The sequence below is a fragment of the Lissotriton helveticus genome, chromosome 6, assembly GCF_964261635.1.
Source record: "Lissotriton helveticus chromosome 6, aLisHel1.1, whole genome shotgun sequence".
NCBI lineage: Eukaryota > Metazoa > Chordata > Amphibia > Caudata > Salamandridae > Lissotriton > Lissotriton helveticus.
The window spans coordinates 1,501,370,355-1,501,396,350 of NC_136067.1; positions in this window are offsets into that span (position 1 = coordinate 1,501,370,355).

Below are 25,996 nucleotides of genomic sequence, written 5' to 3' on the forward strand. Positions count from 1 at the left end.
GTAGTGATCATTTAGGTCACTGACCGAGGTGATGTGGTGGGGGGGGGGGGGGGGAGGTCGGATTTGCAGCGAGTCTCAAGTTCATTGAGGTCAAGGTTTTTAGTTTCTCTGGCCCAGCGTTTAGGGAGCACCGGTTGTGGTGTCCATGACCTGCGTGTGCCAGGTAGCAGGAAGGTGATGGCATGGTGGTCTGACCAATCACAAGGGTCGTTTGACGGTTGTCTCCTTGGAGATGATCCAGTCTAGAGTGGCCCCTTTCGAGTGGGTTGGGAGGAGGCAAGCTTGGGTCAGGGCTATATCAGACATGAGGTCTTTGATGGTGTTGACATGAGGGTCGTTGGGGTCATTCCAGTGCAGGTTGAAGTCGCCGAGGAAAATGTCTTTGGTGTTGGGGGAGTACTTGGTTGTGACATACAAGTGTATGGTCGGATTCAGTCTTTCTTCCCAGTTTATCCAGGTGTTCTTTGGCTTCCACGATCTCCCTCTCTTGAGTCCCGTGCACTCCTACTATTTTTTGTATGCAAGCTCCTCTGATCACTACTTTGAAAACATCCCATTCACTTGTTTGGAAACTAGTTGCGGTTTTCTGCAAAGAAATTGCAGGTATGCTGTTCTTGAGATGTTTGGAAGACAGGGTCTTCCAGACAGTTATGACGTAGGCGCCATACTGGTGTCAGGGGGAGGGGTGGCAGCCATCGCGGGTCCAATATATGAGCATCGCCATTGGAGAGCATGCGTTCAAGATATTCTGAGTGTCTCATCAGAGGTAATATGAAAGTAGAGCAGAGAATACAAAATGATATAAGCTAACATACAGGTTGTGAGGGATGGAGTGGAATGAGTAAATTCTATCAGTGAGGTACATAGTGCACCAGGCATCCACTAGTGACCAATGGTCAGTCCAATGTCGGAATCGGGTCGCCTGCAAACAAGAGGGGGGTGGCAGTGGAGGTTAGGACCTATCCAAGGTGGGATCAAATAGATAGTTACTGTCACCACCTAGGATCCAAGGCATTTGGGTTTTGTGGGCTAATGCTGTGGAGAGGGTGTCCCAAAAATTACCTTGCTGTAAGTTGGGTGCATAAATTCTACCAATGAGCAAAGAATGACCATCCAAAAAGCGCTCTAATAGCATATATCTGCCCTCCCTGTCATCTGTTAAATTGGTTTCTTGAAAGGGGACTCCAGCTCTCACCCATATTAGGAAGCAGAATAATGTCTCACAAACTCTTGCGAAGCCTGGTTAATTCTTCATGTGTAGTATGTGATTCCTGGAGGAGTATCACTTGTGCATGTTGGCGTTTAATGTATGAATACACTGCATATTGGGTTCTGGTCGTGTGCATTCCATGCACGTTGAGAGTAAGGAATCTAATGTCCTTTGTGGGAATCATGGCGGTGGTGAGATGGGTGGTGGGGGTGTCCCTGGAAGGTTGGGAGAAGAGGCACACTCTGTGTGGCCATGCATCCCACCCACTTGGTGTTGCCCATGCTGTATCTGTTGGACCTCAGGTGTATGGGAAGGGAGAGGGGAAACAGAAACGGTCTGAACAAAACTGGGGAGAAACTGCATTCAGAGCCTACTGCAAATTGCAATACACTCAGACCACTCTTAGTAGAGAAAGAGAGACACTCTCCAGTGTTTGAGTGGTGGGGGAGTGAAGCGGCACAAGGAAGTTAAAGGGCATCCAAAATGCCCTGTTTAATGAAATTGGGAGTACGTCAGGCCAGTGCATGCAGGAGGATGCTCTTGGGCTGAACCACAGACAGGGGGGCGCTCAAGGGACCCCCACGCCCACCTGCCAGCCTTGAGGGACAGCACAGTAAATGGCACAGGTGGTAGGGTCACAGGGCTGCAAGGAAGTGTATCAATTGTAAAGGTGTATAATGAATTGAAACCCTTGGCAAGGTACTTGTGGCACAATATAATGTGCACCCTAGGTGAGTTGCAGGAGTAAGTGTGCTATAGGTAAAGAAATATTAAGAAATAAAATGCACCTCCAGGCATGCAATAAACCAAGTTTAGAAGAAACAATGTGTATTCAAACTAGGCCACCTGAAGTCCGTGGGGTCACAGAGGAGAGTGGTTGGGAGTCCTAGATGGAGTCCTTAGAGGCATTGGAGTCGTCTTCTGAAGTGAAGATGTGTGGGCCAGTTTCATTATCTGTGAACCTTGCGCTCACGGCAAGATTGGCCGCTGCTTTTAATGCTTTTTTGCTGTTCGCAGTAATCTGCTCAAGATCAGGGGAGACAGAAAAAGGGTAGTGAGGTTCAGTGGGCAATCGTGGCCTGCCTCATCGTGGCCTGCCTCCTCTGCACCCTTTTGGGCGTGATGTGTTTGGGAAAGATTTAGTACTGTTATGTGCCAGGGTTAGGCCCATGTAGCGAAGCGGCTCATTTCTTACATTGTCCTATTTTTCACAATAGCATTTCTGCTATGACCTTTCGCACATATTTGCGTGCACGACAATGTTGGATTAGTTTCTCTGAAACTTCTTTGTTTACACATTTAGCTTCACAAAACATTATCACAATGCCTTGAACATCATGTACAAGGCCCTTCTAAGCACTATGTACAAATGTTGTTCTATCTTCATCTATGGGGCGGCAGGGCTATCTGCATATCCATAGCATCACTAATCTATACGCACTTCACAAGGCTGCTTTCTATTATAAATAAAGAGCATCCCAATACAGTATCAGAGGAGGCACTTCAGCTGACACCGAGGGTCCCTGCATGCTGAGACTTCACCACGCAGCTGTCGACATCTTGTGAGGTGTGCCCAGTTCGTGACCAAGACGGAGCCCTTCATTCTCTCCCGACAGGTAATGGGATTGGATTGTCCCTTGGGGGGATTTTTGGCTTCAAACCTACACACACTCTAGGTACATACAGAGTAGGGTTTGCATAGTAGGAGTACACCAGATTACTGCCTAGTTTACATGCCTGCATATATACACTGTGTTAGCACCATGGTAGAACTGTAACTACTATTTATTCTTTTGGTGCTTGTACTCACTTTCATCTGCTTCTGTCTAATGATTATCGCAACACATATATTCTATACAAGAATAATATTGGTTCAATAAATATATCGAAAACGTCCCACTGTGTATTCTGTATTTTTTCTCTGAGCACTAGTAAACTTGAGTTACTGAGGGAAAAGCTCTGATCTGTTTCCACGGTCCCTAAGGAGTCAGGGTTGTCATGTTCAGTGGTTTCCAGAAACAATTCGCTCCCTGGTAAGGTTAGGAGGGTGTATGGTGGCACTGTGAGCTAATTGATCCGAAGACCAACATATCCTACAGGTGTGCTAGGAATCAGTCTAGGCATGTCACCCAAAGTTTATGTTGTTCAAAAACTTGCAGGTCCTACAGATTAGTGGGAACTACACGATAGGACATTGCTTTGGGGGGTCTACATTGTGCGGTCGACCCAGTCCCAGGTGTCCTTGGACTCTAGTATTGGTTCCATTGAAGATGATCTTCAGTCAGTCTGGAAATAGTAGGGAATATTTGAAGGTTAGCTGTTGCTGCACTATGCGTGTGTAGTTAGGAAAGAGCATGATTGTTTTGTCTTCTATCCACAGTGGGCTAACTTGCCTGGCTGCCCGCATGATGGCGTGGCTATCATACGACACGGGGGGCCCGGGGGAAAGACGCCACCCGGGACCCTAATAGTCCTCTCCAGAGTGTAGAACTGTGTGAGATCCAATGCTGAAGTGAAGGACTTAGACTAGTTCTCAAAGAATGAAAGGGGATCTTGACCCAGGATTCGAATATGGCTTCTGCGGGAACACCCTTCAGGGTCCTCCGCTCGCTCTGCTAAGCATTGAACCATTGCCTGTAAGTCTTGGATTGCTGCCAGATTGCTGGATACTGTTGGTCGGGTGGCAGCTAGAATCGTCTCGGCTTCAGAAACTCCGTCAACATGTTTGCGGTGATCATCACATAGAAAACTGAGTTAACTGGTCAGCGTGCTGAATCTGTATTCCATTGTGACCCTGGAGTTTTCTATTGTTGCTAATACTTGATCCCGTTTATTGAACATAGAGGGAGAAAGAGAGGCTCCCGGCCTGAAGGTGTCTTGAATAGCTGATAGAGGAAGGATCGAGGTTAAATGTGGCAATAGTGTTGCAGAGCGTAGATGTCCCATCATGAATGTCGGGATGAGGGGAGCCAACGGCAGTCCACAGGCTGATTCAGGGTCAACAGTAGGCTGCAAGAGGGGGGAAGATGTAGGCGTTTGCCTAGAGAGAAAGTAGCATTTTAATGAGTGTCTTGGAGCTTCCAATGCGGCAAGAGAGTTGGACCCAGTGTTGTCTGCTTTGAGGAGCGACCCTGCACCAGGGGTCCACGGCCCCCTGATTTGGTGTCTTGTGTTGTTATTACAAGAACTAACTAGGTGAGCTCCAAGACCACAAGGTGCTGTCTGTGGGCAGGGTTCGGGAGGTTGAGGTGAGGCCCAGAGGTGGGTTGTGGGCCCCCAAACTACAAATCCTGCACTCCTGGAAAGAGGGTAATACACAGTCAGTCCCCTCTTTGCATCTAATGATGATTCATAGAAATGTGCTGCACCATATCTTAACAGGTATAGTCCCCCTGGCAAGCGGACATAGGCAACATTAGCAGGGCTGGTCAGCATGATCAAAGACTATGAAGTGCAATGGGGGAATGGAAGTCACAGTTTTGTGGGTTGGTGTCTGTGATTATGGGAGGTCTTCTGACCTCTCTCACCACCAAAAAAGACCCCAGGTAGGTGTGCAGGAGGCCTTGCGTGCTGAGGAACACCACCAGTGATGTAGAGCTGGCATATGCCAGGTGGGAGGCAAGAGGGATGAGCTAGTGTCCAGAGACAAGCACACCCCTGGTTGATGGTCCAGCTCAGTGACCCCACAAGGAGTAGTAGGCACTGTGCAGAGGCGAAGGTCAGAGGGCCGCTCAGAGCTGTTCTGGGCTGATGAGAGGTCCGGACCATCTCAAACCTCAGCGGGGGCTACCTATAGTGTCCAGGGCAATACCCCTTTCTCCGCTGCTCAAGCAGTCTCAGGACACAACAGAGGGTGCATCACTGACATTTTATGTATCGTTGGGTCACTGAGGGCTGGAAGAATGCCTTCGCTTTGGAAATGTCGATCCAGCAGGCTGCAAGTACCTGCCAAGGCACATCCAGGCCTTAATTCGATTGTGGCAGGGGACTCTAGTGCGGGGAGGTAGAAGGTATGATTGGTTGTATTTCCCCCAGGGCTGGCCCAGTGTTGGTGGTGCCTCCTCTGTCTGGCAGACGTGAAAGGACATGTTGTGAGGTCCACTACGGGTTCCACAGGATGAACCATGGGGGCGGCAGTCTTTAGCAGAGTTCATCACCTGAGGAGCAGGCAAGGTGAGCCGTGGGGTGGGAGGAGATCACCTGCGCTGCAGCCCTCAGCGACCAGGGGTTGAGTCCTTGGTTTGGTTCGAGGGTCAGACCTCTCACAACTATGAGGCCGCTTGAAGGCCTCAGGTGAGGCGGCAGCTCATACAGGCAATTGGCGGCTGCCAGAGCATAATGAATTGGCTCGAGGAGCAGCAGTCAGGTAAGTAGAGGGTGCCACAATGTAAATGTAAATGTAAATGTAAATGTACAGGAATTTATATAGCGCAAATCACCAAGCGGTTTCTAAGCGCTTGCTTAGGGAACCCGTCCTGGTATTCCCCTGTGAGATAACCCCGGCAGGGTATCCGCAAGGTGAAAGCCAGGCATCCCGCCGCGAGGGGCCGTTGTGGAGATTAAGCAAGCTATTGCCCAGAGTCGCAGAGTGTGAACCCGTGAATCGAGTAGGCACCGGAGCGAGAATTGTCGAGGCCATGGACATTTTAGGACTCAAGACCCCGCCGAGCCAGGAATTGATCCCTGGTCCCGGGCTGACCTCTGTTTCCAGGTCTGCCTCCTCTAACCAGTGAGCCACACTTCTCCACAATGGAGTTGCTGTAGATATAGGTGGGCCCTAATCGGATGATTAGTCGGGCTAGCAGACAAAATGTGTCCGCCATCTTAGCAGACTTGGCCACGCCCCGCCATCAGTGTATGATAAGTCTATTTTTATTGTATTGTGGTTACAATCATGTCGGACTTTGAGAGTTTGCGTTGCCACATAAGTGCTCTGTTAAAAGACGCCATTGTAGCCCAATGAGTGAGCAAGTCACCATAGACACCATAAGAAGCAGAGGCACCATTCATCACCTAAGGCGGCTGAAACACATTTTTATTTAGCCATGCTCAAATTTTCAATTGATGAGTCTGTGGCTTCTGCTTAGACAAGCGCTTTCTGCTATGCCACCCACAAATAATCCTCTCTGCGACCCTCAAAGCAGTCATTTAATGATTGAGGATCCTAGCCCTGATATTGATGATACTCCTAACAAAGAGGCTGACAGATGTGTCATAAAAAAGGAGGTGCTTGATGAACTTTTTGCTAATGTCTGAAATAATATGTGCTTTGAAGATAAACCTGAGCCTTCAAATGCTCAAGAGACTAAAGGTTTCTCAACACACCTCCCGGCTGAGGCACAAAGTCTTCCATTACTTCCCGATATTCAAACATTTATCCTACAAGACTAGAGGGATCCAGAAGATACCCAGTTCCTACAAATTGGTCTAGGTTGTGTCCTCTCCAAGATTTTGATCAGACGTTTCCAAATTCTTTAAAGATCGATTCTCTCTTCCTTGTCTGGTAGCCCCTACTTTCATTGTCTCTGAAGAGTCAAGTCCTTTAGGTCCTATTGACAAAAGAGTAGAGTTGGCATTATAACTTCAACATATTGCAATGCGATTCTTTAAGCACTGAAACCTACCTAGCCTATTTAATCCATTCCTGGATTTCCAGTCTCTACATTCTGCCTTGGAGAAGGGATGAGACTGTTCCTTTCTCCTAGATATAGTTGAAAACCAATTAAAATACTTTCAGACATCTCTTTGGACTCTATTAAGGCTGCTGCTCTGAATAAAGTGACTTTGTTAGTAGCCAGAAGAAAATAATGGCTTAGACCCTGGAAGACAAACAGCATTCAAAGGTCTCTTCTGCCCTCATTTCCTTTTGAAAATCAAAAACATTTAAGTTCTCAATTCACTTAAATAAATCTGTATTCAACTGAACAACCATAAAAGATCAAAAACATGAATATTTAAAAAACATTACATAAAAATATTAGGTAAAACAGCAATTGATAAGAGAACAAACACAGATACTAAAAGCAATTACAAAAGCGAGTTTATATAATAGATAATTGTATCCTTACTCTCAGTGACTGTTAAAAAAAATGTAAGCATGGCTGGGCATATTCATACATATTGTGACTCCCGGAGAAAAAACACGACAGCTTTGCATTTTCTAAAACCATTTTTCTTAAGTAATGCTACCAACCAAACCAATATAGGCGTTTTATAAAATGTGCAGAATAAGACATAATGTAATGTACTTTGTTTCGAAAGACTATCACAATTGCAACGTGGAAAGGTTCAAGACCATTACCCGATTACCAGGAATGCAACATGAAAATGTATTAGGTTTAAACGAAAATGGGTCAACATGTATGTAAATTCAGAATTGGTTGTCATATATAAATACGGCTTCATCCCCTCAGATATTATAAGTAGAGAATGGACCGCAGAGGTAGCGTTATTCACCTCTGTCTGAATTTGATTCTCCTCAAAGACGTACAGACATAGGGCCATATGTATCAAGCTAATTAGCATTCGCAAAGGCCGAAATTCTGCGAATTTCGGCCTTTGCGAATGCTAATTTGACAAATGGTATGTATCAAACATGTTTGATGCAAAATAAGGAATTTGCAATTCCTTATTTTGCGATTGCACTTAAGGAATCGCAAATTTTGCGATTCCTTAAATGCAATGTATCAAACAAAAAATATTCAAAAAATGCCATTCAGGATTCGCAAATTACCACCAACTTCTAGTTGGTGGTAATTTGCGAATTCTTTTCAAAAAGCTTTTTTCCAAAAAACAAAAGGTGCCATATGACGCCCATACATGCCCTTAGGGCATGTATGTGCGCCATATGCCCCCAAATGTCTTTATCAGGGGTGCAGCAGGGTGTTCTTGAGACACCCCTGCACCCTTGAAGAAATTCCTAATTTGCGATTAGCTAATTGCTAATCGCAAATTGCACCTTCATTCCTATGGGCCTTCTGGCCCATAGAAATGAATGGGTAATTTGCGATTAGCAATTTGCTAATCGCAAATTAGGAATGGTAAAGAATCGCTATTTAATAGCGATTTTGTACATACATACCGTTTTGCGAATTCCAAATAGCGATTCCTTAAAATTCGCTATTTGGAATTCGCAAAACGGTAGTATGATACATATGGCCCATAATGAGCTAATGGCCGGATGTACAAAGCATTTTTCCGATCGTAAACGGCCTGATTTGCAGAACCGGGCCATTTGTTACCAGAAAAAATCTTTTTCAAATCTACTAAATGCGATTCTGTAACTTGTTAGTGAATCTCCATGGGGCAGATGTATGAAGCTCAAGTGGGTTCGCAAACGCCGAAATTCACAGAATTTCGGCGTTTGCGAACTCATTTTCGCTAAATGGTATGTATGTAGCAAATTTGAGTGCAAAATAAGGAATCGCAAATTTGCGATTCCTTATTTTGCAATTGCATTTAAGGAATCGCAAATTTTGCGATTCCTTAAATGCAATGTATGAAGCACCCAAGTTGTGCGATTTCTCATTAAGAAATCGCAAATTACCAACAACTTGAAGTTGGTGGTAATTTGCGATTTCTTTCACAAAAGCACTTTTTTGCCTTTGTGAAGGTGCCATGTGGCGCACATATGGGCATGTATGTGCGCCATATGCCCACACATGTGAATTTCAGGGGTGCATCAGGGTATCCTTATGACACCCTTGCACCCTTGAAATTATTCTCAATTTGCGATTCTCAAATTGCAAATCGCAAATTGAGAATAACTTCACATTCATTCCTATGGTCCTCCTGGCCCATAGAAATGAATGAGAAATGATTCCTTAATTGCGATTCGCAATTTGCTAATCACAATTAAGGAATTTTAAGAAATCGCAAAAAAATTTGATTTTCTACATACATACCAATTTGCAAATCTCAAATAGCGATTTCTAAAAAATCGCTATTTGAGATTCGCAAATCTTGATGTTGATACATCTGCCCCTTTATTCAGGACTCAAAATGCAAACCAGACCTATCTGCTTTGCCAGTGCTTGTTCACTTTGTGTACAACCCGGAATCAGCTCCTCAAAACTCATTCTATTTGCTCACATTGTTCTCCCTATGTATTGTGTCACTCATGATCACATTCATTACACTGACTTCAGCTGCAATACTATTTGCTTTATTACCAGAATTTGCACAGCACTTTTATTCCCATTAGTTTTTAAGTTCCGCCCTTGTGCCCAGTGGTGGCTGACACCGATCCGGGGTGGTGGAGCAGAGGTGGGGGGAGTAAAAGGGGTGTAAGAAAACAAAAGAAACTTACCTTGTCGCTGCATCCCTCCCATGTCGTCTCTTCTCCGTGTCCAGGACCAACAGGAAGCAGGAAGTACTCAGGCTCCAACGGTGCAAAGCAGCGTTCTGATTGGTCGGAGCACTGTGGTTCAGAGCTCAGTCAGGGAATGGGGGCCTGGGCATGTTCTCCATTGCAGCCTGGGATGGAGAACATGCTAAGTGCGCATGATGCTTTGACCAGCCCGAGACGGCCGTCCAAAGCATCATGCGCACTTCCAATGTGCTCACCACTCCTCCCTCCCCTGCTCTGGGAGAAGAGCAGACCCGCCCCGCCCAGCCAAGACGCTGCAGCAGGAACAAATACAGTTATAATAACATCAAATTATTATTTTATTTTTCCTTTCTATCACTGCTGCTAAGCAGTGAGGCAACGCTCCTCCGCCTTAGTGGAGGAGCCGTCACTTCGAGTCATGCCATCCTCTAAATATGAGTGAAAGGGGATCCCAAACTGTATGGTGCTAAGCTGGTGAGTTATGCATATCTGTTGAAGAGACTCTTGCGTCTTCATGCAACATGAATACCAAAAACAGACAACTGCACCTTCAGAATGTCAATATAAATTATAATGTAAGAGGGGCATATGAAGGAAGGAAGGGAAAAATGAACGACTGACTAAACCTGGCGAATAGTTGCTCGAATCCACGCTCACTGGGCAGAACGATTCCTTATTTTCTCCCAAATTGAAGGCAAGATTAATGATGTGACTCACCTGCTTCCAGAAGAGGTCTGATTATAGGAACTAGCTGGGAGGGCACCGAAGCGGCGCTAATTCCGCCGCCTTCAATCAGGTCGCTTTCTTTCATCCGCTCCTCGGGTCTCAGCAGGCGCGGAGGTAGCCACAGGACACAAGTGCTTAGTTTACAATCATGTTAATTTCGGTTTCTGTTTGTCTTTAGCTGTGGGAGATTAATGAATACAAGGGATGTTCAAATTTGCAACCCGTTTTCTCCTAATGACTTGGCAGTTGCATTCCTGGTGATTTTCCTGTTTTTTTATTTTATTTTTTATTACCGGAGGCCATTGAGCAAAATAGACAGGCTGTTAAACTCCACAAATGTATTCTTTCAACCCCCCAAAGCACACTTAAATATATGGCAACGTTTCTTGTTTCTATGGCCAGATTTAGAAGGCAGTGATGAACGTGAGGTGGACAGGAAGGGTTAGGTCGCACGTGCCAAGTTGGTCTAACCCTTGCTTTATAATCTTCGCATTGCATTCTGGTACATTTTGTCGAACATGATTTTTATCGTGCAGTGTGCATCAATATTGGCTTGTGTTCAAGTGCAGAGAACAGAATATAGAAGACAAACCTAACACCGAAGGACTAAGGGCCAGATGTTGGTAGAATCTCATTTGCAATTTCCTAATTGCGCTTTTAGAGATTCGCAATTAGGAAATCGCAATCGGCGATGTACAAATGTGTGTCGCACACATTTAGTGATTTCTAATGGGGTCGCAATAGACCTACCATATTAATATTCATGAGGTAGGTCGCAATTTGCGCCCCATTGGGAATCACTAGCAACACAGGGATGGTGGCCTGCTAGGGTCAGCAGACAACCATGTCTGTGATTCCTTTACAATAAAGCATTTTTTTTTAAATGCAGCCTGTTTTCCTTAAAGGAAATGGGCTGCGTTTCAAAAATAAAAATGAAAAGTTTTCTTAAAATTTTTTAAGAGTAGGCAGTGGTTATGGGACCTGGGCCTGCTCTGAAAAAATGTTTGTACTACCATTCACAAAGGGGAAGAGGTCCTTTGGGGGCCCTTCCCACTTGCGAAGGGTTATCGTCAACTTGAAGTTGGTGGTAAAATGCAAATGTTTTGTGACCACATTTTGGCCGAAAAACATTCTTACATACCGCTGCGATTTGGTTTTAGGAATGGACGCCCTAAACACGCCCTTTCCTAACACCAAATTGCAAACCCTCTATGCGATTCAGTGATAGGTTACCGAATCGCAAATAGGATTTGATACATCAAAAAATGTTTTTTCTGGTTGCAAATGGTCCGATAATGTGAATTGGGCTGTTTGTGAGTAGAAAAAAGCTTCGTACATCTGGCCCAAAATGACATCTGATTAAACACCAAAATCCCAAAAAATACACTTGAACCGTACCGGTATTTGTAACAATTGGCTAGGTTTTAAAGGGGTCATTTTGCACCAAAAATTAAATAGTGTGTGGTGCAAAGTTGGTTGGGGCTGAATAAAAATATGAAAGCAGAGCTATATTGCAAAATAAAAATGTGATTTTTTTTGTATGGCACGATTTGCAGAAAAGGTGATAAATAGTGCAAAAAAGACATAGTTGCCGCCAGTTATCAGCTGTATGGGCACAAAGCAGCCACCATGTCACACCAACGCTTGGGATATGTTATTAGCATTTGTATATTGTAAAAGCATTTTTATAATCCCTTCAACATTTGTATGCCACTAAGCGCTTTTATAATCAGGGTGCACTTAGTTTACAGCTCTGAGATTTCATTGATTGGTTATGTATGGTTGGTTGTTTAGGTGTCAGGCTAGGAAACCTTGGGAGCACAATTCATTCCCAGAAAGGTGCAGCAGACCCCTTTCCTATGGGAAGCAACATTTGACCCAAGGATCAGCTCAAGAGCAAGGAAACACTATCCTGGGGCATGGATAAAGAAACTCACAGTACAAGCAGACACTCTAATGAAAAGGGAGATGGATATGTAAGTGCCTCCAAAAGGTCTCCCGGCACTTCTCCCTCTCAAAGATAATATTTATGGGCGTCCACTGGGAGCTGTGTCCCCAGGAAGAAACGCTAGAACCCTTTGTTAACAGAAGGTTAGGCTGAAAAACCCCTTCTCCTAAGTTTAGGGGACAGTCTGCCCTTGATGAGCAAAGAAGTCAAAGTTAGAAGGAAGTATCTTGACCACATGACTTGCTGGTTAAAAACACAAAGCAAACTTTGAAGTTTAGTTAACAATCAGTTTCGAGCGATCAAGCCTTAAACTAATGCAACTGAAAAAAAAAGAAAGTGTAGTCGTTTGTACTGTCTTATGCTAATGGATTGTACAAACCAGGTTTAGGCCAGGCTCAAGATCACTATATTCTTTTAAGATCTTTGATCATGATTTCAATTTCAGTTGGGAGATGGTTGGTGGAACTTTATCAATTGTCCAGGGAAGCCAGGGCACTGGAAGCTGTCTTAATGAAACATCAGTGGCGGTCGGTTCGGTACAGGAGTGGGGAGGCGGCACTTACCTGATCGCCGTGCCTCTCCTCCATCTCTGCCATGTTGGATCTCCTCTGCTCCTCAAGAAGGAAGCAACCATGCTCCCCTAAACCAATCACAATGCTGCAACGCAGCTTTGTGATTGGTCGGAGCGCCGCCGTTCAGCGATTAGATGGGAAATGGGAGCCTGGGCATGTTCTCCACCCAGGCTCTAATCCAGCCTGGGTGGAGAACATGCAAAGTGCATATGATGGTTTGGCCAGGCCAAGACGGCCGGCCAAACCATCATGAGCACTTTAGAGTGCAGCAACCACTTATCCTCCCGGACGTCAGGGGAGACAAGCCCCGCCCTAACCCGGCGATAATAACTATTGTTATTATCATTTTATTACAAATAAAATGATAATAACTTTTGTTATTATCATTTTCTTTTTTCTTTTACACTGCTCTGCGAGCAGTAGGGTGACACCCCTCCGCCTTAGAGAAGGAGCCGCCACTGTGAAACATTACGTTCAAGTTAACTTTGTGCATTCTTCTCTACACTGGCAATGAGCTACTTGGTTCCCAGAGGAAATTTGTGTGTTGCTTTCATCTAAGGCTGTGCAACGGACCAGGAGGGCTTTCTAGCAGAGTAGCAAATTTTGTGGAAACAAAAGTTTCCTTCTTTAAATGGAGGTGTTTCAAATGCAACAAAGTAGTAAGAAGAGGGAAAAATAGTTTTTTTTATGCACCTACTTTATGTTTCACAAATGGAAGGGAATAGTTAAAGGGTTCATATAAATTTAGTGTGGTTTAGTGAAGTATTATCCAGATAAATAAAAGTCAAGGAGTAGACAATTGCTTTTGCTTCCACAGGTCTATCCAGTACAGAGAAAAGGTTTACTATTATGGAATTCGAAGCTTTAGCTTGCGCATGGAGTGTTGAGCATTGTAAGAGTTCTTTGTGAGGAACATGACAAGGCCCTGTTGTTTCTGTTGAGGACCGTGGGCATGGGAAAGGCATTTTGGCTAAATTGTGTAAATATGACTTTGGAATTAATTACATTCCAAGTGCAAGATATTTTATGTGGCTTGTTTATCTAATTTTCCTTTTTCAGCAAAATGGTGTTAATCACATCACAGATTGTGTTGTGGCTGCTGCAGCACATGTGGTAATCAGGGAGGGCTTCTAATTAGGGAGGATGCACAGAAAGATGAGAAGGCAAGGGGAAGTATTGCACTTTCATTAGGAGGTTGAGTCCAGTTACAAGTGCTCTGGGGACTTAGGATGAATTCTCTTTTGTGGCGAAGTTATGTCTGGTGAAAGACCATTATTGAATTTGTACACAAAAGACACGTATAAAAACATGTTCAAATGAACTGGTGAGCTTATATGGATCATACATTTGTAGCTTTCCTTAAGAAATCTACTAGTTGGTAAGAGTTCTGTTAGAACATGTAAGAGTAAACAAGAGCAAGTTAAATTTCCTGAGGGGGCATTGCAGATGGTTGTGAATATTTGTTTGGTTCTTTCGCAATTTTATAAGGGGGTAATAGTAGTTTTTAGTGATTATGGACGTGTTAGACTTGGCACCCTTGGCATGGTGTTCCCTGACTTTTTGCCTCTGCCTTCTGTATTTTTGATGCTGTGCTGGATTTCGTTTTTGCTGGCATAGATGCTTTGTGCACTTTGCCGCTGCTGATCAGTGTCAAAGTGCAAGTGCCTCCTGTGTACATTTTTATCATGATTGGTTCTCCATGATTGGCATATTTGATTTACTGGTAAGCTCCTAGTAGAGTGTACTGAATGTGCCAGGGCCGGTAAATCAAATGCTACTAGTGGGCCTGCACAACTGATTGCGCCACCCACATGAGTAGCCCTAAAAAGGTATCTTAGACCTGCCACTGCAGTGTCTGCATGCACTTTTAAACTGCAATGTCGACCAAGCAAGTGCACGCACTTGCCAGGCCCTAGCCATCCCTTTTCTTACATGTAAGGCACCGCTCAGGTAGGCCCAAGGTACCCCCATGGGCAGGGTGCAGTGTATGTAAAAGGTGGGACATGTACTGGTATGTTTTACATGTCTTAATAGTGAAATACTGCCAATTTAGTTTTTCACTATTAAAAGGCTATCTGTCCTATAGGCTAACATGGGAGTTACTTTGTAACATCTTACAAGTATAACTTTCCATTGGGACAAGATAGAGTAATGGAATTAGGCGGATTATAAGTGGTTAATGGAGCTATCTACAAATAGGGTAACTGATATTTTGGAGGATGTGTTTGAGATGGAAGTATTCCCTGTTGTCTCAACCGCATGAGGCTGATGTCAGAATTAAGGCACTTGATTTCTTTCAGGTCTTGTCCCAGCGGTGTCCATTTCACCATTTAACTCTATTTTGAAACATTTGTTGTGCCCCGCAGGGCTCCTCTCAAAGCCACCGCTGTTTACTATCTATGTTGTTCCATTAATTTTTATTTTTCCTTTCTTGTGTACCTTAATTCCTTTCCTTCTTTCCTTCCCTTCTCTCCTTTGTTCCTTCACGCATTCTTTCCTTTCGTTGTCTCCAGCTCACCTTCGTTCCTTCTGTCCTTTCCTTTATTCCTTCTCTGCCTCAGTTCTTCTTTCCTTTATTCATGCTTTATTTCCTTTCATTTGTTTGGTCTTTCATTTCCTTTTCTCTTCCTTTCCTTTTTCCTTTCCATCACTTCTCTTACTGTTCATTCTTTCTTTTTCTTCTTTCCTTTGTTTCTCATTTCCTTCTACTAATTTCTTCTCTCCTTCATTCATTCTTTCCTTTCCACCTCTGCTTTGTTCCTTTTTTCTTTTCCTTCTCTCCTTGTTTCTTTGATTACTTATTATTGTCACTCCATGCTCCTTTCTTTCTTTAATCATCTTCCTTCTTTGGTTTGTTTCTCAAATTTCTTCCTTTCCCTGTGTGTGTGTGTGTGTGTGTAGTGTGTGTGCGCATGCTGGCATTTCCTCAAATTATATTGAAAACTCAATGGCTGGACTTTTAAATCCTTGTACCATTGATGCCATCAGCAAACATTATTCTTAATTTTGAGTCATTAGGGCAGAGAGAGTTTCTGGGCATTATCATATGGAGTTTAGGGCAATTAGCCTTGAGAATGGACGTCATTCGGGTCACAGCTCCCATCATAATGAGAGCAGTATCATCCCATGTATTGCATTATAACGAGAACACAACAAGAGACTCTCCTCTCAGAGTTTGTTCATAAGTAAGAGTAAAAATACCAAATTGGTCCTTGGTAACCCTAAAGATAAACCACTCTTAATACAACTCTTTAATGGTGTGCTCTCAGTGCAGCGGGATTGTGTGCTCTTGTGTGTGCTCTTGTGTCAGCATTACATTTGCTTGGACTTTATGTCCCCTCCTAAAATACATATATTAAGAAATGTCCCAGAATCTCTTTAATTGATCAGGAGTACCTCTCACTATTGGAGACCCCTTTGCTTAATGCTCTGATTAATCCACCCGGGTGGGAGAGGGAGCAATCCATATGAGTTAAATGATATGGGCTATGAGTTCCACCTAGGTGTAGTGTTAACCAACCCATTGGTGATGGTGCCATTAAGAAAGAGTGGGTGCAATTGGTGATTCTGTGAAAGACATGAGAGGAGAATGTAGGGGTGAGGTTCAACAAAGGGTTTGTAATTGGAAAACAGGATAGGGGTTGTGGGAAAACAGGGAAGATACCACAGGAAGTTGCCCTTGACTTTAATACAACACCCTTTTACCGAGGCACCCTGGTTGGTTACATGGCTAGTTGGATCCTCTGGTTGGTTACAAATGTCTCATGATGGCACAGTAGAGGGTCAAGGGAGGAGTAGGAGAAGGTGGTCTGGGTCATAAATAAGGCTGCAGCTGTTGTCCCAATTAGTCAGAAATACCCAGAGGGCCATGACACTTGACAGAGTGACCTAAATGCTCACAGTATTCAGGAATCAAGCACATTTTCTAAATTACTTCATGAGGAGTTTGCTTCTGTGTGCAGCAACACACATGGCTTTTGCTATTGAAAACGGGCAGCAAGAGAAAGCATGGTGGAACTGTTGGCTAGCGCCAGCTGAGGGAGCTATTGCGATTATTTAAGTCAAAATGACTTATGACATCTGTTTCTTATTACAAAATAAGTCTGATGTCAGAACTCAGTTGGCAACCAGAAACTAAAACGCCAAGTCTTTACAAATATATAACAGTATACTATGGGTCTGATTATGAGTTGGTCAGTGTATTCAGTGGTCGAAGTGGAGAAAAAAGTAGGGGAACTATGGGCGGATACACCAATGGACACACGTGATTATTTAGGCTTAATATGAGTTATTGACATTAAAATACATTCACAGAGTGGGATATGTTTCCAATCACAGAATGTCCCAAATATGCTTAAAAGTATCGAAGGCCATCTTCGCGTCTAAGGACAATATCACCGTCGCCGTCGATAGTTGCGGCGCTCTAGCCAGCGCCCCATGAATTCGCCGAAGATTCTGAGCTGTACTTCTATGAGGTATAAATCCCGATTGGTCTGGGTGGATCAATTGTGGAAGGTGGGCCATTAGTCTAGTAGCCAACAGTTTTGCCAATATTTTCGCTTCCGCATTTAGGAGAGAAATAGGGCGATAAGAGCTGCATTCTGTAGGGGGCTTGCCGGGTTTTGGGATCGCCACGATGGTCGCGGTCCTCTGGTCCCGCGGGAGCTCAGTAAGTGCCAGGCTATCTGTGTACATGGCTAACAGTGGCGCGCTCAACTCCTCAGACATCAACTTATACCATTCAATGGGGATCAAATTGGGGCCCATCGCCTTCCCGGACTGCACTGCAGTAATGGCCAATTGTATTTCGTCCGACGTAATGTCGGCTTCTAATTCTTCTGACGCTTCTGGTGTAAGTGTTGGGGTTGGTATGCGGCTGAGGTAATCCGTGACTACCTCTCTCGTTACCACTCTATCCGGGGTGTACACTTTGTGGAAATAGTCAGCCAAGGTGCCGACGATATCATCTGGGCGAGATCTAAGTGTGCCGTCGGAGGCGCGCAGTTGTAAGATGGCTCTAGCACCCCTCCCTTTCTTGTCTAACCAGGCTAACATTTTCCCTGCCTTGTCTCCTATGTCATAAACTCTATGGGCGGTTGCTGCAATATTGTCAATGGTCCATCTCTTCAGATGGTCCCCATGGCGTTGCTGACATAATTGTAGTGTGTGTAGGGATTCCGGTGTTGGCTCTGCCATGTGATTCGTGTTTGCTGTGTGTAGTGCAAGCTCTAGGTCTGCTAATTCCTTCTGTTGTGACCGTCTGTACCCCGTGATGGACGCTATGGCTTGCCCCCTTAAAACAGTCTTGTATGCCTCCCAGAGAACTGAGGGAGAGGAAACCGATGTGGTGTTTTCAGCAAAGTAGCACTTCGCGGCTGTTCGTAAGTCTTTACGAATCGTGGGGATTTTAAAATATCCTGGATATATCGGGTATATTCGTTTGAGGGTCTTTTCCTGGCAGGACAGTGTTAAGGTCATCGGGGAATGGTCTGAAATACCCCTAGGGTGTATAGTTATATTGTCAATGGTCAGAGCTCCAGTATTCTGCGTTAGGAAATAGTCAATGCGCGACAGACTATTATGTGTTGCTGAATAATAAGGCACTGTTGAAGGGTGGGGTGTAATTGTCTCCAAACGTCTTTCAGTCCCAGCGCCTCCAAGAAACTGGTGAGGCGAGAGGGCCCCTGTGTCTGAACCCGAGCAGGAAGTCTGTCTGTTGCGTCATGAGCTGTTGTGTTAAAATCGCCCCCTAAAATAAGGTCATCTGCTGGTAGGTCTAAGAGGAATTTCCTCAGTGCTGGTAGTGCAATGGAGTGAAGCGCTGGAGGTATGTAGACGGACACCACAGTCAGTGGTCTCCCCTCCCATTGTCCCTGTACAGCCGCGAAACGGCCCTGATCGTCTATTTTGGTATTCAGAACTATGAAGGGAAATGTCTTCCGCACTAGAATGCCCGTTCCCCTCGAGCCTGATGTGAAGTCAGAGTGAACCACCATTTTGTATCCCCGCCTATCTAGCACCTGACTTGCTTTACCCGTAAGATGTGTTTCCTGTAATAGGACCAGCGCTGGTCCAAGTCGCTTTATGGCCTGCAGTACTAGACCTCTCTTAATCTTATCCCCTAGTCCCCGCACATTCCACGTCAACAATTTGAGGGGTGTTACCCGTGTTTCCCGCGTTTCCCCCGTGTCGTTGTCAGTTCCTGAGGTTTGTGCCATATTTATTCAGTCGGTGAGTATAAGGGTGTCTCCTGAATCGTAATGTAGGTTGTTTACCTCTCTGTGACGTCGCCAGCATGTTCTTGCTTACGTATCCTGCCTCAATACTGAAAGTTAACAAAACTAAAACCAATCTCCCCCATCCCTCCCACCTCCCTGCCTCCCTGCATAACGGACTTTGAACTGCCCGCCCCCCAAAACGTAGCAGAGTGCTTGTCCCCGTTCAAACCCATAGTACTTGCTTGCTGGGGTAAGGGTCTTGTGGCCGCCTCGGCCCTCCATTCCCTCCTCAGCCTGCCCCGGGCCAGTGTCCGATAGCAGCCCGACCATCTTTATTCATAGCGGTTGCTGTTCCTGCAAGTATCAGGACATCCAGCGTCCTGTCATTGTTCATTGTCGAGCGATGCCGCCCCCGGCGATCTTTCAGGAGTTGCGCGTCGTGATGTCGACTGGCCTGTGCGGTCCCCTTGCTGTTGGCTCCGATTGTTCCTGTTCGTCCGGCGGGGTGCCTCTACCCGCCTCCATCCCTCCAGCCAGTCGTATGCCGCTTCCGGTGTATCAAAAAACCATGTCTTGTTGTTATCCACCACTCTCAGTCTTGCTGGGAATAACATAGAATATTGTAGTTCTTTCGCCCTCAATGCCTTCTTGACTTCTAAGAAGCTTTTACGTCTGCGGACGACCTCCGCGGTGTAGTCCGGAAAAAATGCAATTGTGGAATTCTGGATACGTATTGTGCAGTTCTCGCAGCTTGGAGGATTGCGTTTCTGTCCCTAAAATTAAAGAGTCTAGCCAGGGCCGGCCACGGGGGTGCCCCAGGTTTCGGCTTCCTGCCAGGGACTCTGTGCGCTCTTTCCACAAAGAAGAAGTGGGATAGACCTATGGGCTGTAGCTTATTCTTGATCATGTCCTCCACGTAGAGATTCATTGCAGGCAGGCCCTCAGATTCCGGAAGTCCCAGAATTCTCACATTATTCCTTCTAGAGCGCCCTTCCTGGTCATCCAGCTTCTCTTTGATAAGTTTGTTTTCAGTCTCAAGGCGAGTCACTGTCGTCTGTATCTCCGATACATCCTCCACGAGTGATTTTGTGACCACCTCCACGTCTTTTATGCGCTCCGCCATTTTATGAAAGTCCGCCCGCAGCAGCGTGACATCAGTGGAAATTGTCCCAACAGTTGCTTGCACTTGCGTCAGGGCTTTCATGACATCCTCAAGAGTCACCCTTTTGGCCCCGTTACCTTCTTGCGATTTCCCGAGGGGCGTGCGCCCTTCCGGTGTTGGCGTGGTGGTTTTCTCGTAGGCATATTTGTCCAACTTCAGCTGGGCCGAGTGGGACTTTGAACCTCTGCCGCCATCACGTCGCCGCCTGGGGACCCTTGATGCAGAGACGAGTCTCTCGCGCTTATGCCCTGCTTCCGGCACCTCGTTTTCATGGCCCTCATGTTGGATCACTGCTCTGAGTTGTGCGTGCTGAGTGGTCACTGTCGCCGTTACAATTAAGGTGTGCGTGGTTCTCACTCCTCCTGATAGCGAGAAATTATTCTTAACACAGTCTTTCTTCAGACCTATTTGGTGTAGCCACTGTGCTGTAAGAGGGAGTGGTGCCCCCCACCAGAGCTGTGTGTCCTCAGGCTTTGCTTGCTTTATTGGCTCGTGCACAGTGCCAGTCAGTTATAATGAGTCACTGCCCAATCCGAGTACACGAATTTCGTCGCTTCGGTGCACACCCTGGTTGTTCACTCCTCACCTCAGCCGTGTACTTGCCACTGCCGCACTTTTCTCCTCCAAAGCGCCCAAACGAGATGTGCAGCAAGCGCCATAGGGGCCAATGCATGATACTGCCACGATTACCGCCCCGAGCCCCACTTACTGCTACCCTGCGCCGGGCGGCTATATTATATTGGCCCCGCTTGTGCAGTCCGTGGGGGCAATCCGGCCTCAAACCTGGTCTCTTCTCAGCTGGTCTTTTCGCTGGGCCTTGGCGGTGCGTGTGTGTCAAGCGGGCGCTGTTAGGCCCACCACAGCACTTTATTTAAATATGTCCGTCCACCGGCCACTGCACACTCGCGCTGGTGGGCTGATGCGGTGACAAGGGCTCCGCTTCTCCCCCGCTTACCGCAGTCACGGCGCCGTGGCCTGGATTTCCAGGGCTCCGGGGTCAAGGATGGCTGGGCGGAACTTCCGGTGGGGCACCGCCGGCTTGCTGCCACTTCCGGTCGTGCTCCCTCAGTACCCCAGGTCGGCGTCTGGATACCAGCGCGGGCCGCAGGCCATCGGCACCGCTATCTTCAGTTTGCAGCCTCGCTTCAATTCCGGAGCTTCACCGGCCGTAGCCGCTCTGTCCCGTACCCTGGGCGCAGCCTTGTGGGTCTCAAATTACTACGGATTAGTGATCGGATAGCTTGAAGGGCCGTTTGCACCACGGAGCCCTCTCGCTAGCAGCCATCCCTGTTGGCTGCTAGCCGTATAGGAAACTTTACATAAGACAAAGGACTGCAAGGAGTCACGTGACAACCATACTAGTAGGCAGTATAGTTTAATAGTGATTGTTCTGTAGAAACACAAACTCAGAATTTAAAACGTAATACCATTGTTGGGGGTTTTCTTTAATAATCAGAATTGATTTATATCCAAATGAACACTTTTTGCAACATTAGGATAATCAAAGACTGGGGGGAAAAAAACCATAACGCTCTAATTTATACCTGGCAGTTTGCATGCAGCTCTTAGATGACAGATATTAGCTCACTGTTCTATGTTAGGATTTTAACTTGTAACTGCAAGTAACAAAAATATCTCTCTGACAAAAGCAATAACCCACTGACCTACTTACATTATGTGCATTTGGTGATCTGCATGGTACATATTCTTTGCAGTAGGCACATTAACCCTCTGTGCCACCTTTCCATGAGTCAAAAATTCCGCTAGATAAAACTCGGATTTCTCTCTAGGAAGAACATTAATCAGTTATCATGACATTTTAATTGTTGCCGAAAACGTCTGGATGCTAGGAAGGAGGCAGCAAGTGCTTTTAAAACCATAATATACTTGCAAACATGACTACCCCACCTGAAGTCAGTGCCCGGTGTGTTCACACCGTTTGCACCGTCCTAGAGCCAGCCCTTCTCAAGGGTCCTGTGACCTCAGTGACAGAGTCACTGTTGCGCTAGGGTGTGCTGCTTCATAGGTCTGCCAGCAAGACTGGAGGTAATCTTCAGTATGGATTGTGGGGGACAAGCCTTCAAGGTTAACCCACACTTGTTGCTGCTAGGGTCCACCTGCTGGTGATAAGACACCAGGGCTTCTAAGGTCTAGAGGGGCCTTCAATGTCTAGCATGGGAATGTGCTCCCTCAGGAGAGTGGTCTGCGGGACTGGTCATGAAGGCTGAACCTCGTTCCCCAGTTTCAAATTCGCCAGCTCTGACCATAGTGCCACATCCTCTCCCCCACTGTACAGCATACTGCCTCACTGAGAAAAACTTGCACTGCCTTCAACTACATCATCCTGGGGAAAAAAAACACTGATAGGGAAAGCAACATTAAGTAAAGTATGTGAAATGTAAGAAGGAACAACATGGTTACCTTGAAGCATTAACACTCACTATTCAGAAATCAGTGAGTGCTTTCACCTGAAAGGTTAAGGACATGACTACAGGGCCCGGAAAGGACCCATTTCAATGTACATTGCTTATATCCTTACAAAACGTGAGCAGTTTGGTTTAAAAAGACCACAGAGCCGCGGTACGCATTTTATTTTCCAATCCACCCATTAACCAGGTATTGCAATACCACCAGACTGGTGCACTTCCCCACTCAGGGAAAACAATGTTGTTCCAAGAAAGACGAGAAAAAAAAGTAGCGCTTCACTAGCAAACTGTGTAAAGTGGCGCTAATGTTTGGGTGTGAATAAAACCAATCTGGCCACTTTGCGACCACTCTCTCTTGCTTTATTTGGTTACTAGCGACCCGTCCCGACATTGTCCAGGTATGACAGACATCTCTGCAATTAGAATGCGCCCCAGTGACATGTGCCTCTTGCCGTCCTGTCTGCAATTAGAATGCGCCCCAGCGATATGTGCATGCGCCGACGCGTGTGTACCTGCTCTAAAGTTCTGGCCTCACAGTCTGCCCCAGCGATATGTGCCTCTTGCTGTCCTGCCGTGCATATCGTGCCCGGGCTCTGCATCCACAACACGGCGTGATGCACTGAGACGCCACACGCCGTGTCAACGTCACCCGACGGCGTACTCAGCTGCCGCCATAGAATGCTATTCACACGCTCCAAATATCACCCGACGGCGTACTCAGCCGCCGCGATAGAACGCTATTCACATGCTCCAAGCGTACGCACATGCCCAACTCAGAGCCGGCGCTACTTCCAACGGACTACTTTGTCACACAATGCGCTTTGTCCCCTCCAAAGTATATGTTGTGCCGTTGTATGGCCTATGTCCATCTGCTTTGCCTCACCTTTCAAATGCTGCATGCGGCGCTCCGGTTGGCGCTGTGGTTCCGGAGCTTACTCGCCTCAAAGGTTTGGTCTCTCTATTATATTAATATGGATTTTTCATATTTTGAACCTTTTATTTCTCTCCGTCACTAGGCTGCACTTTGGGATAGGAAAACGTCAGAAAAAGGCAACATGTCTGGCAAAAGTGTTTTTTTTGTTTGGAGTCATTTCACAGAGGAACAAATAAACGAAAGGATAAAAGAGAGCGTGAGAACCCTGTTTCCTGAAGACACAGTTTTCAGTAAGTGAGGAGGAGCTAGACAGAAAGAGAGGGAAGAAGAGGAAGAAAGAGATGGGCGGTTAAGGGGGCAGCTGCCAGCGGCAGAGCTGAAGTGCAGAAGAAGGAAAGGACAGAGCTCTTTTCCTTCTATGCCCTCCTCGTCCATCCCCGAACGTCCACGAACGCCTTATCTGTAGGCCTTGGCTATTTCTGCCGTCCTGGGATGTGTGTTTAAAATAGAAAAGATAGGGAACAGGATTTATTAAATTAAAGAAGTAGGGGCACGTTGTGCCCTGCCGATCCCGCCCACTTTGACCACTGAGTGTATTCTGACAAGTGCATAAACCTTTGTTTACGCATAGGTCAAAATTATGTGTTGGTAGGTGTTTAATACATCCTATAAGTATTGGATTTTGGTATGTTTCGGCAGGTTAAACCTGCCCAATTTTAGCAGGGGACTAGCATACAGTATTTATCATATTTTGCAGATTTTGTTGCTTTAAACCCCAAAATCCACGTTATTCGCCACAAATTCGTTATAGGTGTTATTTATTGCACCCAATAAATAACGTACTGTGTATTATTGTTGTCATGTGCGATAAATAGCACCTATACTCTTAATCAGGCCCAGTATTATTATAAGATGCATTTTAAATGTATATAATGTGTGTTGTTGTTGTAAGACTGCTCATGTTGACAAAATCCTTACTAAGATTTACTTTAAGGTTCGCAAGGTGATCCAACACGCTCTCCATACTGCCTAAGTCAATCAATCTGCTAATCAATAAGATTAATTTGGAAGTAATCCCATAAAACCAATTACACAGTTCATAAATACCATCATAAGGGACATTAGAAAATAAATAAAAAACTGATTTTCATATAAATAAAACAAATGAGTAAAGTGCACGATTTTAGCGGCAAAACATGATGCCTTCTGTGTCAATGACTCAGAAAGCCGCATAGTAACTTTAAGAAGCCAAAATTAAATAAAATACACACTTAATTGTTATGGTAGATTTCAGCATTTTATGTAAATGCACCTGTGCATTACCCCACCACGCTTGACCTAAACTCTAGCCCCAACAAGAAGATGACATGCGTTCTACAACTAAATATATTCCCTCCCAGAGTGACCAGTCCTGTTGCTGTCTTTGGAAAATTAGGGATCCTCTAAGCACACTGCTTTTTGCCCCGATTTCATAGTCTCCATACTAAATAATTACCATTGCAAGTATCTGCTTGGAACTACAGATACTAACTACTAATTACAGACTTAAATCAAACAATACCCAAAAGAATGTAAAAACGAGATCTTTTTTTTAATGTATTTATTTATTCTACGGGGACCTAGCAGATGAAGGGCCACTTGCATTCTTTTTTCGTGCTTCACATACATTTTTTACTGAGTTTTTACAGATTTTAACTTACCGCTCTAACATGGCTGCTGCTACTGCCATGTTAGAATGGTTAATTAAAAACAGCCACCATGCGTTATGATGCACGTGGATGATTGTGACGCAAGCATCAAGAGACGTGAATGCTGCCGGTAAAAACCATTGTCTAAACCAATAGCTTGGCATTTTAGAGCGAGACTTGGAGTTGTCAATGCTTGCTTCATTTTCTAAGGGTGTTACCATGCTGGAGATGAAAGGCACTCATACATTGAAGCAGTACAGCAGAGAACGGAAAGAATCATAATGATTAGGGGTAAAAGAGTGATCAATATAGCATTTTAAGAAACAGGTGTAGGGATTCGTTTATAATTGTGTAGCAATGAAAAGTACACCAGTAGATCCTTGTAGTTATGTTCTTTATTAAAACCCCCAGCACAGAGGAATAAGTCATACAGCTATCAAGACACAGAGCTTCTCTAATAACAGCTCTCTAAGAATGCACATACACATATAAACAATTCTGGAACATACTCAATGTTCCACACAATACAGAGATCTTAAAGTAATATACTTACACAGATCTTAAAGTGATATACTACAAATTGCTGCAACATTTTCTCAAATAATTCAATAAAATATGGTACACTGCTATAAAATATTTACCTTTTAATAATAACTTTGGAAGCCATTATACAATTGTTACTTATGGTTAATTAGTTATGTGTTCATTTTCCCTGCAAAGTTAGTTTCCCTACGATTTTTCTACCTAGGACCAAACTTATCAACAGAACAAGCATTTTGCTGACCCACATGAGGACTAAATGAAGCATTTAGAAGTTATTGCAAACATAGGTGCCAACATTTC